This window comes from Aquarana catesbeiana, linkage group LG08 (assembly GCF_042186555.1).
Source record: "Aquarana catesbeiana isolate 2022-GZ linkage group LG08, ASM4218655v1, whole genome shotgun sequence".
Classification (NCBI taxonomy): domain Eukaryota; kingdom Metazoa; phylum Chordata; class Amphibia; order Anura; family Ranidae; genus Aquarana; species Aquarana catesbeiana.
The window spans coordinates 267,566,969-267,580,255 of NC_133331.1; the positions used below are offsets into that span (position 1 = coordinate 267,566,969).

At 41.7% G+C, this 13,287-nt stretch overlaps 1 protein-coding gene across 2 annotated transcripts in view; it reads right to left on the bottom strand.

The window, feature by feature from the left end:
* The window catches only part of LOC141106428 (collectin-43-like), a 44,514-nt gene extending 39,453 nt beyond the window's left edge, over positions 1–5,061 (bottom strand). Inside the window, exon 1 of one of the 2 annotated variants that reach the window (XM_073597204.1) lies at positions 4,935–5,061. The gene's annotated coding sequence lies outside the window, so the exon portion shown is untranslated. Of the gene's footprint in view, positions 1–2,303; positions 2,405–4,934 lie in introns of those variants that run through there. The other variant, XM_073597205.1, reaches the window with a different exon arrangement.
* Between the last annotated feature and the right edge of the window lie 8,226 nt (positions 5,062–13,287).

Below are 13,287 nucleotides of genomic sequence, written 5' to 3' on the forward strand. Positions count from 1 at the left end.
GCAGTCGGGACTGGGAAACTGGTCGGAGTTGAGGGAAAGATGAATGGTGCTAAATACAGGCATATTCTTGAGCAAAACCTGTAGCACTCTGTATATGATTTGAGGCTAGGACGGAGGTTCACCTTCCAGCAGGACAATGACCCTAAACACACTGCTAAAGCAACACTTGAGTGGTTTAAGGGGAAACATGTAAATGTGTTGGAATGGCCTAGTCAAAGCCCAGACCTCAATCCAATAGAAAATCTGTGGTCAGACTTAAAGATTGCTGTTCACAAGCGTAAACCATCCAAATGAAGGAGCTGGAGCAGTTTTGGAAGGAGGAATAGGCAAAAATCCCAGTGGTAAGATGTGGCAAGCTCATAGAGACTTATCCAAAGCGACTTGGATTTGTGATAGCCGCAAAAGGTGGCTCTACAAATTATTGACTTTAGGGGGGGTAAATAGTTATGCACACTGACTTTTTCTGTTATTTTGTCCTATTTGTTGTTTGCTTCACAATAAAAAAAAAAAAAACAACTTCAAAGTTGTGGGCATGTTCTGTAATTTAAATGATGCAAATCCTCAAACAATCCATGTTAATTCCAAGTTGTAAGGCAACAAAACATGAAAAATTCCAAGGGGGTGAATACTTTTGCAAGGCACTGTATATATAATAGGGATGGAGGTTCTGTCGCTATGGTGTTTGGCAGGTCATATCTCTTTTTCTTCACCAATTTTGGGTGGAAGACACCTGTTTCTATATAGTGACCTGCCAATGCCTTTATACCATTTGATACCAATGCCCGTTTTTTCTAATTACAATTTACCTACATACCAAAATATTTTCCTAGTGGGCCTCTGTTGTTCTATATAACTTCATCCACACTGAGGCTGGTCTGGGTTGGGGATGGGGGGCACCATTTCCTTGTCTTGATTCCAGAGGTGCGATGTGTAGCAGTGCTTCCCTTCTGTGTCTCTCTTGAGATATTGGCGGGGGCCCCTCCTACGCATCGGTATCATGCTACGACCTGTTTGTGGCGTCTTTTGACACCGCGATGCAGGGACGTCTTCTGTCCATCTCACGCCGGAGATGGGGTTGGAGTGGCTCCACTTTGACGATTGCGCCGGTGGTGGATCTCACTGTCAACTCCTATTCTCATTCGACGTTGTGCATGAAGTTGGTTGAGGACCCGCCCCACACCTGGATTACATAAGCAGGTGAGCTTGATTACCTTACCATTTCACTATGTGTTTTACACCAAGGAGGTAGCACACACAGCCCATTCACTGGATACACACACACACGTAAGTTATGCACATTTTTTTCTAGCCCTCTCTTTTTTTTTTTGACACATGCAACATACCCATTTATATAAATATATACATAACACTTATTCCATTTTTTTTTCATCCCAAACACTCAGCATTTTTTTTCACTTTTACTCACTTTTTTTTCACTTTTTTACATATTTTTCACATATTTTTATACATTTTTTTCAGAATACTATATTTGCAATCATTCCCACACATGTGGAAGGTGTTGTGGCGATCGGTCATGCTATGTGGATGTTTTCTTGGCCGGGGCAGGGTTCCTTACCTCAGCTCCAGAATAGACAACCATTTTGGGGTCCACAATCCTTTCTTATTTACCTGAATCAGGGATGGAGGTACATTTATTGTGCCCTCATTTAAAGTCCCAAAACTCTCATTTATGTACAATGACAGTTAGAATTCTATATTACTAGAGGTATAGTCTTTCAGATGGACACTACTGCGGGCCCCTTTAATGGTTTAGCTACAGGGCCTCACCAAACATACCTACAGTCTTGGCTCTTGTGTAAGCTCCAACCAGCTCAAATTGGAGCAAGGAAAAGCATATACTGACTTTAAGCCAATTTCAAACTAATGCAACCATCCAAAAATTCAATAAACTGAAAAAAAAAGATGTAACCCCAATCCCTAAGGTATCATATAAAATTTTAACATGTCAATGTAATTTTTAAAGTAATTTCCAATCTTTTAATTTAGCAATTTTTAGCAAAATAACCCCTGACAATCCTGCCATGAAGGTCCTTGTTTAAACACTTCCTATGCTTTGTCCATGTCTCTGTGCTCCTGCTCTGTCATTCCATCACATGGGGTTCCAACAGAGTATAGTCCACTCTTGTTACCATCTTGAAACCTATCCTGAGAAAATGCCATGTTGGAGTGCTTGTTGAAGTGGCTACAAAGAGGCTGCAGAAATTGTTCTGTGTTGCAAGTATACAGAAATGGAATCCTATAAATATAATTCAAATAGCACCTGATAATATAATTTTACTCACTGACCAGCACTTAGAAATCTGAATCAAGTGTAGTGCTATAGACCCAACATGCCTCTATATATACAGATAGGATATTGCCTTACTTGCACAATCCAACCAAAGGACTGATGACAAATATGTACAAACTTAATATACAAATATTGGTAAGGGAGTATGTTCTTGAGTATGAAATTGATTGTGTTATTGTGTTCTGGTAATAAAGATCCCACCCTTCTCCTGAAAAACCTCTGAGAACAACAAAGATGAAAATTGTTATGCTTCTTACATTTAATGGATGGCATTATACTGTAAGTCAAGTAAATCAGCATAGGTAAATAGATACATTCCAAACAGAGTGGACACAGAATGAATTATATGTGAAATGACCAATAGGAGCCCATTCTGGACTTCTTCCCATGAGACGAAACGCGTCGGGAGGACTCCACTGCCGCCATTTTTATTTACAAGCGCTTGATTTGTTCTTCTTAATATGTAAGTGTGTTTCTTTTTATTAAATTTTATATATTTACGGAATTACACTATTTGGCCCTTTTTCTATCCCATATGGGGTTTGTTCAAGGACATCTCCAACCTCTACTCTGAAAAGACTCCCCGATGAGGCATCCCTAGGACTCCAACGTACCGGTGGGATCTCCCTACCATCTGCCAGGGGGCAACTTTTCAAGCTTTTCCGACTCATACAGCGTATGCTGGTTTGGGTCCTAGCTTTCCGGTAAGCCTCCATTTATATGGGTGGTGGTATCTGCACATCCTTATCTGTTTTATTACATTTCCGGAGAAGGTCACCAAGGTTGGCACGGTTGCTACCAGACTGTAAAGCCTATACAGCATCCACCATCTAGAAACCCAACATTCATCTTCTATTTCCATTATTTGGTGGACTATTTAGCTCTTTTGGTATTCATTATAAAACTCACGTGGTGATTATTTGTGGACTATTTTGACTTAACCACGATGGACACTTATCATTTATATATTTATTAAAATTGTTCATGTAATATTATTTATTAATATTTACTTTACATCACTTTGAATCTACAGCGCTACACCCACTTTATACACTCTAAGATCAATGATTTCACTTTGTTTATTTGCGCTAACATCCACATTTTTTATGACAAGTTTTCTGTGTGTGTTCCCTTCAAGGACCAAGCAGTACAGTACTTGAGTACTGCTTGGATCTTGAAGAAGGAGGCACACCCTGAAAGCTTGTCCAGAAAATTTGGACGTTAGCGCAAATAAAAAAATTTTAATGGACAGTAGTCAATTATCTCACTTGTTGCAAGTGCGCAGTGGGAAGAATGCACCTTATATTGGTGGTCAGTGGGAAGAATGCACCTTTATATTGGTGGTCAGTGGGAAGAATGCTTATTACATTGGTGAACATAGGGAAGAGTGCTTATTACATTGGTGATCAGAGGGAATAATTCTTAGTACATTGGTGATCAGAGGGAAGAATGCTCTTTACATTGGTTATCAGTGGGGAAATGCTCTTTACATTGGTGATCAGAGGGAGGAATGTCCCTTACATTGGTGGTCAGTGAGAAAAATGTCCCTTACATTGGTGATCAGAGGGAAGAATTCTCATTACATTGGTAATCAGAGGGAAGAATGCTCCTTATATTGGTGATCAGAATGCCACACTCACCGACAGCTTAAAAAAGATCATTGATATCATGCCACAGGCTCTGCAAAATTACATTGGACCAGCAACTATGCAGGCACCATCAGATGGGAGGTCAATCAGCCACAGCTCAAGGAAACCCCAGTAACCTCTAGATCCCTTACAATGGTGGTCAGTGAGAAGCATGCTCTTTAAATTGGTGGTCACAATGACACACTTACCAACAGCTAAAAAAGTTAATTGGTGTCATACTGCTGATTCTGCCAAATTGCATTGGACATGGTGGCATTGGACCTGGAACTATACATGCAAAATCAGATAGAAGGACAATCAGCCAAAGCTCAAGAAAACCTCAGCAATCTCTGGAGGAACCCTGGTTGAGAACGACTGCTATATACAACTGCCATCATAACAGTTAGTAGTCTGCATTACTAGAGGCGTAGTTTTTCCAGATAGAGATTGCTGGGGGCCCCTTTAATTTTATTGGCTATGGGGCCTCACCACAGATATTTACAATCTTTGTCCTTGTGTGAGCTCCAACCAGATCAACTTCGAGCCAGGAAAAGGATATGTTGACTTTAAGCCCATTTCAAATTAACTTAACCATGTAAAAAATAAATAAACTGAAAAAAAATACAGTTGATGTAACCCCAATTCCTAAGGTATCATATAAAATGTTAACATGTTAATGTCATTTCGAAAGTAATTTCCAATCTTTTTAAATCAGCAATAATAAACAATTCTGTCATGAAGGTCCATGTTTAAACACTTCCTGTGCTAGCCCATGTCTCTGTGCTCCTGCTCTGTCACCCCATTTCATGGGGTTCCAACAGAGTATAGTCCACTCTTGTTACCATCTTGAAACCTATCCTGAGAAAATGCCATGTTGGAGTGCTTGTTGAAGTGGCTACAAAGAGGCTGCAGAAATTATCCTGTGTTGCAAGTATATAGAAATGGAATCCTAAAAATATAATTCAAATAGTACCCGATAGTATTATTTTACTCACCGACCAGCACTTAGAAATCTGAATCAAGTGTAGTGCAATAGATCCAAAATGCCTCTATATATACTGATAGGATATTGCCTTACTTGCACAATCCAACTAAACAATGAACTGATGACAAATATGTACAAACTCAATATGCAAATATTTGTAAGGAAGTATGTTCTAGAGTATGAAATTGATTGTGTTATTGTGTCCTTGGTAATAAAGATGAGAAGTAAGTGTCACCAGCACACCAGCAGCTCCAAAACTGGGTCCAAAATTTTAATCCCATAGTATCAAAAAAAAATAGACGCGACGTTTCGGAGCCAAGCAGGACCCCTTCATAAGGCATGTGACCTGCCTGATGAAGGAGTCCTGCGTGGCTCCGAAATGTCGCTTCTATTTATTTTTTGATACTATGATTCAAATTTTTGACCCAATTTTGGAGATCCTGGTGTGATGGCGACACTTCCTTCTCACGATTGCAGTCGGTTCCAGCCGTTGGTCATTTCAGCACCCAATTTAAGATACAGCCGTTTGTGCGGGTACGTGTGCGTTGGGAGTATTGCATTGTTGTTAATAAAGATCACACCCTTCTCCTGAAAAACCTCTGAGAACAATGAAGATGAAAATTGTTATGCTCCTTATATTATTATTATTCACGATTTATATAGCGGCAACAGTTTACGCATCGCTTTACAATGTAGAGGGGGGACAGCACAATTACAGTACAGTTCAATACAGAAGGAACAGGAGGGCCCTGCTCATAGAGCTTACACTCTAAAGGAAGGGGGTGGTGGTACAAAAGGTAATAGATGCGGGGAATGATTTGATGGGGTTGTTAGGTGGGTGTGGGATAGGCTTCCCTGAATAAGTGAGTTTTCAGGGATCTCCTAAAGGTGGACAAGTTAGGGGCTGATCGAATATACAGGGGCAGGGAATTCCAAAGGATGGGAGAGGCTATGGAGAAGTCCTGAAGATGAGCATGAGAGGAGGTAACAAGGGAGCTAGAGAGCAGGAGGTCCTGGCAGGAGTGGAGGGGATGATTTGGGCGATATCTGCAGATGAGGTTGATGATGTAACTGGGGGCAATGTTGTGGATGGCCTTGTATGTTGTAGTTAGCATTTTGAATTTTATACGGTGGGGTAAGGGAAGCCAGTGAAGGGATTGGCAGAGAGGAGCAGCAGTCACGGATTGGTTCGTGAGGTGTATTAGTCTAGCAGCAGCATTCATAATAGACTGAAGGGGGGATAGCCTGCGTAAGGGTAGGCCATTAAGGAGAGAGTTGCAGTAGTCAAGGCGGGAAATAATCAAGGAGTGAATAAGTTGCTTTATGGTGTCATTAGCCAGGAAGGGTCGAATTCTGGAGATGTTGCAGAGGTTAAGGTGGCAGAATTTAGCCAGTGATTGGATGTGGGGGCTGAAGGAGAGGTCAGAGTCAAGGATTACACCCAGCACCCTGGCATGTGTGGAGGGACCAATGGTTGTGCTGTTGATCTTAATGGTAAAGTCATGGGGGGGACCGGGAAGGAGGAAATATTACAAGCTCCGTTTAAGAAAGACTGAGTTTGAGAAAGTGGTGTGACATCCATACCAAGATGTCATTCAGTAAGTCATCCTGTCACAATGGTGGGTGTGGTGGAAAGATGGTGTGGGGAGGGTGTGCTGGATGGATGGAGGGATGGACGGGGGGCAAAAAAGCACTTTCACAGTAGACGAAAATTCTTACACCAGCCCTGGCCAAACCAATGTTCATCCCTAACAGAGAATTTAGGATTTGTTTGACCTGGTGAAGAAATAGAGAGAGAGTGAGTCCATCGCTCATGAGTGTTTTAGAATATGTCTTCCAGATGCAGGAGCGGTAATGCTACTGGTCAGGGAGAATATGGAAATTGTCCAGAAGGCATTGTGGAATGTAGGTTTCTGACCAGGTGGAAAGGTCCATTTGAGATTGTGGCTAAAGTAGGGAATGTGAATTTACAGGATTCACCAGAGGAAGTTTTATCAGGTTTACCACATATATTTAGTGAAGCCCTGGAAAGATAGGGAACCAGTAACAGCCCTGGTGAGTGTGAGGCTTGAGACTCGGGTTGGTAGGAACAGGATCCAGGTAGCCAATGCACTGTGAAAAGCCCAAACCAAGGAAGTAAAATGATTTTTTTTTCACCTTTATCAGTTGATATGAACCTTGCCTGATTACCCTTTGGGTACCAAGTCAATGCCTCTTGCGTCTCCCAAACTCAGGCTTATCTCACCACACCCAGTAGTAATAACCTAATAGGTATATCTGGAACCTGGGAGACTTCCAAAACAAAATGTTCCATCACTGTGAGCATTGGGCAAGATTGGGAACATGATTGCATAAATTGTACGTAAACCTAACAATCAACAAATGAATATTTGCTGCTTTTTGGTACTTAACCACTTCAATACCGGGCCAATTCTGACACTTTGCTCCTACATGTAAAAATCATCATTTTTTTGCTAGAAAATTACATAGAACCCCCAAACATTATATATGTTTTTTTAGTAAAGACCCTGGAGAATACAATGGCAGTTGTTGCAACTTTTTATCTCACACAGTATTTGCGCAGGAATTTTTGAACGCTTTTTTTGGGGAAAAAAACTGTTTTGTGTTAAAAAAAAAAACAAAACAGTAAAGTTAGCCCAATGTTTTTGCATTTTGTGAAAGATGAAGTTACGCCGAGTAAATAGATACCTAACATGTCACGCTTCAAAATTGCACACGCTCGTGGAATGGCGCCAATGTTCGGTACTTAAAAATCCCCATAGGCGACGCTTGAAATTTTTTTACTGGTTACATGTTTTGAGTTACAGAGGAGGTCTAGGGCCAAAATTATTGCTCTCGCTCCAACATTCGCGGCGATACCTCACATGTATGGTTTGAACACCGTTTTCATATGTGGGCGGGACTTACGTATGCGTTCGCTTCTGCGTGCAAGCACACGGGAACAGCGGCGCTTTAAAAAAAAATTTTATTGTTAATTATATTTTATTTTTTTTATTTTGACACTTTTTTGAAAAAAAAAAAAAAAATTGATCACTTTTATTCCTATTACAAGGAATGTAAACATCCCTTGTAATAGCAATATGACATGTCAGGTGCTCTTAATAGTGAGATATGGCGTCAATAAGACCCCATATCTCACCACTAGGCTGGGAAGCCTGAAATAAAATAAAAAATAAAACGATCGCCGCTTCCCAGCTGAAGCGGCGCCGTTTTTTTGAATGGAGAGGCCGGGCGTGACATCATAACATCGTGCCCGGCCTCCGACGATCATAGAGACTCCGGGGACCATCTGGTCCGCCGGAAATCTCTATGATCTACATCCGGCGCCGGCGGATCCACTCTCCGCCTCACCGATCGTAACAGTGAGTCGGAGCAAGCATCGGAGGGCGGCAGGAGGGGGGGACGTCCCCTCTCGCCTCCCATAGGTACGATCAAGCGGTGGTGTAGAGATTTGCCGGCTGAAACCAGCAATATCTGAATGATGTCTGTAACTACAGGCATCATTCAGATATACCCGCCCAAAGCCCAGGACGTCATATGACGTCCGTGGGCTAGAAGTGGTTAAAATATACAGTTGGAAGTGTTTTTGTATCTGCTAGAATTTTTTAACCATCTGTATCTCCTTTGGAAGATTTGTCCTGATTTTCTATTCAATGTCAAAGGACCAGGAAGTGAAAGAAAATCTCAACAAGCAACAGCAATGAAAACCCAACACAGGTACCAATACTTCACTCCTCTACCAAAAATTAAAACAAACATTCTGGCTCATTGTCCACTGGACATCCAGGCCTAAGATGAAGTTAGTGAAAGGTCACTGCAAGGTACTCAGTCATGAAGAACTTTGTATCCATGGAGATCAATCAATAAGGATAATACATTTATTGATAAACCATTCTGTAAATACAGAACTTGCCAATGGCATGTCAATACAGTTCAATTAATATTGTCTTTGACCATCTCTTTTAGCATCCCCATAGTCTATGACCATGTACTTGCCATTTTCTGCAGCATTACATACACTGAAGATTATGTGCAGTCCTTTGGTGATGTCAGGGGCCGCACATCAACCCTCTATATAAAGTAAGTTGACCACCAGTTCGCTAAACCAATGGTCTCCAAACTTTCTAATAAAGGGCCAGTTTACTCTCCCTCAGACTTTTGAGGGACTGAACTGCAGCCAGTGGAAGTAGAAAATGTCCTGGCATCGGTGGGAGTGAACAATGCATTGGTGTCAGAAAGAGGAATTGTGCCCTCTCATTGGAATTCAGAGAGGAATAGTGCCCCATCATTTGTGTCAGTGAGAAGAATAGTGGCCCATCATTGGCACTAATGAGAGGAATAGTGCCCCATCATTGGTGTCAGTGAGAGGAATAGTGGCCCATCATTGGCGCTCGTGAGAAGAATAGTGCTCCATCATTGGTGTCAGTGAGAGGAATAGTGGCCCATCATTGGTGTCTGTGAGAGTAATAGTGCCATATTGTTGTTGTCCATGAGAGGATTATTGCTCCATCGTTGGTGTCAGTGAAAGGAAAAGTGCCCCATCATTGGTGTCAGTGAAAGGAATATTGCCCCATCGTTGGAGTCCATAAGAGGAATAGTGCCCCATCGTTGGTATTCATAAAAACAATAGTGCCCCATCATTAGCGCTCGTGAGAGAAATAGTGCCCCATCATAGTGCACCGCATCATTGAGCTATGAGTAAGCACTAACGCTAGTGCGAAACGTCAGCTCTTCCCTGTCTGCTGTGATTTTTGTATTTGATGTGCACCTTCTAAATAAACAAGGCTATCTATGAGTGCGGCTGTCCAGAAATGTCCAACGCTATCAGCATTAGCCAGCACCTACGGTCTCCGAACCAAGATCGATTCACTTTTGGTCTGCTAAATGCTCCTGGATCGGTGATAGTTTTCGCCCCATCATTGGTGTCCATGAGTGGAATAGTGTCCCATCTTTGGTGTCAGTGAGAGGAATAGTGCCCCATTATTGTGTCCATAAGAGGAATAGTGCCCCATTGTTGGTGTCAATGAGAGGAATAGTGCCCCATCGTTGGTGTCCATAAGAGGAATGGTGCCCTATCATTGGTGTCTGTAACAGGATATGTGCCCCATCATTGGTGTCCATGAGAGGAATGGTGTCACATCATTGGTGTCCATGAGAGGAATAGTGTCACATCATTGGTGTCCGTGAGAGGAATAGTGTCACATCATTGGTGTCTGTGAGAGGAATAGTGTCACATCATTGGTGTCTGTGAGAGGAATAGTGTCACATCATTGGTGTCTGTGAGAGGAATAGTGTCACATCATTGGTGTCTGTGAGAGGAATAGTGTCACATCATTGGTGTTTGTGAGAGGAATAGTGTCACATCATTGGTGTCTGTGAGAGGAATAGTGTCCTATTGTTGGTACCAGTAAAAGGAAACGTCTCCCACTGTTGGTGTCAGTGGCAGGAATTATGCTCCCTTGGTAATGTCAGTGGGAGGAATAGTGCCCCAAGGGCCAGATAAAGACAAGCAAAGGGCCGGATTCAAACCCTGGGCCGCAGTTTGGAGACCACTGCTCTAATCTACGGTGGGAGTGAACAATGCATTGGTGTCAGAAAGAGGATATGTGCCCTCTCATTGATGTCTGTGAGAGGAATAGTGCCCCATCGTTGGTATCCATGAGTGGAATAGTGCCCCATCATTGGTGTCCATGAGAGGAATAGTGCCCAATCATTGACGTTAGTTAGCGGAATAGTGCCCCATCATTGGTGTTCATGAGAGGAATAGTGTCCCATCATAGGTGTCTGTGAAAGAAATAGTGCCCCATCATTGATATCAGTGAAATAAATAGTACCCCATTGTTGGTGTCCATAAGAGGAATAGTGCCCCATCATTGATCTTCATCAAATGAATATTGCCCCATCATTGGTGTTTGTGAGAGAAATAGTGCCAGATTGTTTGGGTCCATGAAAGAAATATGCCCCATCATTGGTGTCAGTGAAAATAATAGTGCCCCATTGTTGGTGTCTATAAGAGGAATAGTGCCCCACTATTAGTGTCAGTGAGAGGAATAGTGCCCCATCATTGGTGTCCATAAGAGGAATAGTGCCCAATCGTCGGTGTCAGTGAGAGGAATAGTGCACCATTTTTGGTGTCCATGAGAGGAATAGTGTCACATCATTGGTGTTCGCGAGAGGAATAGTGCCCCATTGTTGGTGTCAGTGAGAGGAATAGTGCCCCATTGTTGGTGTCAGTGAGAGGAATAGTGCCCCATTGTTGGTGTCAGTGAGAAGAATAGTATCCCATCATTTGTGTCAGTGAGAGGAATAGTGTCCCATCATTGGTGTTTGTGAGAGAAATATTACCCCGTTGTTGGTGTCAGTGAGAGGAATAATGTCACATCATCAGTGTCCGCAAGAGAAATAGTGCCCCATTGTTGGTTTCAGTAAGAGGAATCATGTCACATTATTGGTATCTGTGAGAGGTGTAGTGCCCCATTGTTGGTGTCTGTAAGAGGAATCATGTCACATTATTGGTATCTGTGAGAGGTGTAGTGCCCCATTGTTGGTGTCTGTAAGAGGAATCATGTCACATTATTGGTATCTGTGAGAGGTATAGTGCCCCAATGTTGGTGTCAGTGGAATTATACCCCCTTGTTATTGTCAGTGGGAGGAATAGTGCCCCAAGGGCCAGATAAAGGCAAGCAAAGGGCCACATTCGACCCCTGGGCCCCAGTTTGGAGACCACTGCTCTGAGCTATTGTGACAACGACATCCTTTTACAATACTCTTGTGCATATTTTTGTATTGTCTTATAATAAAAGTTTGTCTTGGCAATAAATACAAATTGCTGACATTGTTCAAAGAACTCTATTGACATGCCATCATGCCAAGACAAACCACTATCAAAGTGCAATACAAAAGTTTATGGAGTGCCCATTGTTTTTTTGAAGTGGGCGATGTAAAAAGTTGACATTTCCTAAAATGCAAAGGATTAAAGACAAGCATGTTATACAATTATGTTTTGTAATATAACTTATGTTCTTCAGATTAAGTTGTCCTGCAGGAGCACTTCAGGTCAATTGATTTGAGGAAGTGCTGGGGAAAGCTCATCTAGTGCCCAGGGTATAGATGTCAAGCTGTGCACCCCCCCCCCCCCCCCCTTAATGTGCGCACCCTATCATCTTCTTCAGTTGAGATGCCACTCCCAGCTGCCATGGTGCTTGTCTTAGAGTCAGAGTCTCAGGTCAAGAACCCAACTGTTTACAAGCAGTGTATGAATTGTTTGTTATAGCGCTGTTATGTTTTGTTAGTTGTGTGGCCAATTTTTAATTTTGCCAAGAGATGGGATTGATAGGGTGAATAGAATAGCAATTTTATTTCATCAAACATTTATTTAGGATCAAGTATATATATATATATATATATATATATATATATATATATATATATATATATATATATATATATTGGATGTATATTTCATTAGAAGTCATATTGTATAACAGCTGTCTTGGTTGTGTTGAAATGCCTTGGCTGTAGCTTACAAGTACAGGCTTGAATATTAAATCCATCTTTTATTTAATGTGGCTTCAGCAGTCAACATGTTATTGAAACCCCTTGAGTTCTGGGGTTTCCCCATCAGCAGTAATAACAATAATCACAATAGTTTATATTATGACATAATTGTTAGCATACGATTTTTTTTCAGAAGTACAAACAGTTCGTTTTTAGCTGAGGAGACATTATTACAGCCTGAGGAAGACTGCGCAAGGCATACAGGATTAATTTAAGTGCTGGTCAGGATGACCAACTAAGACAGCAACTAAGCTAAACACATTCTTCTTACTGCACATCCTGAAATGGCAGCAACAATTCTAAAGTCTCCTCCTGTAGGTCTGACATCAGCTCTTCTTGATTTGAAATTTTACAGGGGCAATGTCAACAGCAAATTCTGCAATCCTTAATACAGTACTGAATATGTCACACCAGAACAACCCAAGGTAATTCTGAGTCAGAACACCTGAAGGTTCCTTTAAATATCTCTAGAGGGTTATTTAAACAAACCCAAAATGTTATTACGGAGTAGGGATGAGCCAAACACCCCCCCGGTTTGGTTTGCGGCAGAACATGCAAACAGACCAAAAATTTGTGCGAACACGCAAACCCCGTTAAAGTCTATGGGACTTGAACGTGAAAAATCAAAAGTGCGAATTTTAAAGGCTAATATGCAAGTTATTGTCCTAAAAAGTGTTTGGGGACCCAGGTCCTGCCCCAGGGGACATGTATCAATGTAAAACAAAGTTTTAAAAATGGACGTTTTTTTTTTTTGGGAGCAGTGATTTTAATAATGCCTAAAGTGA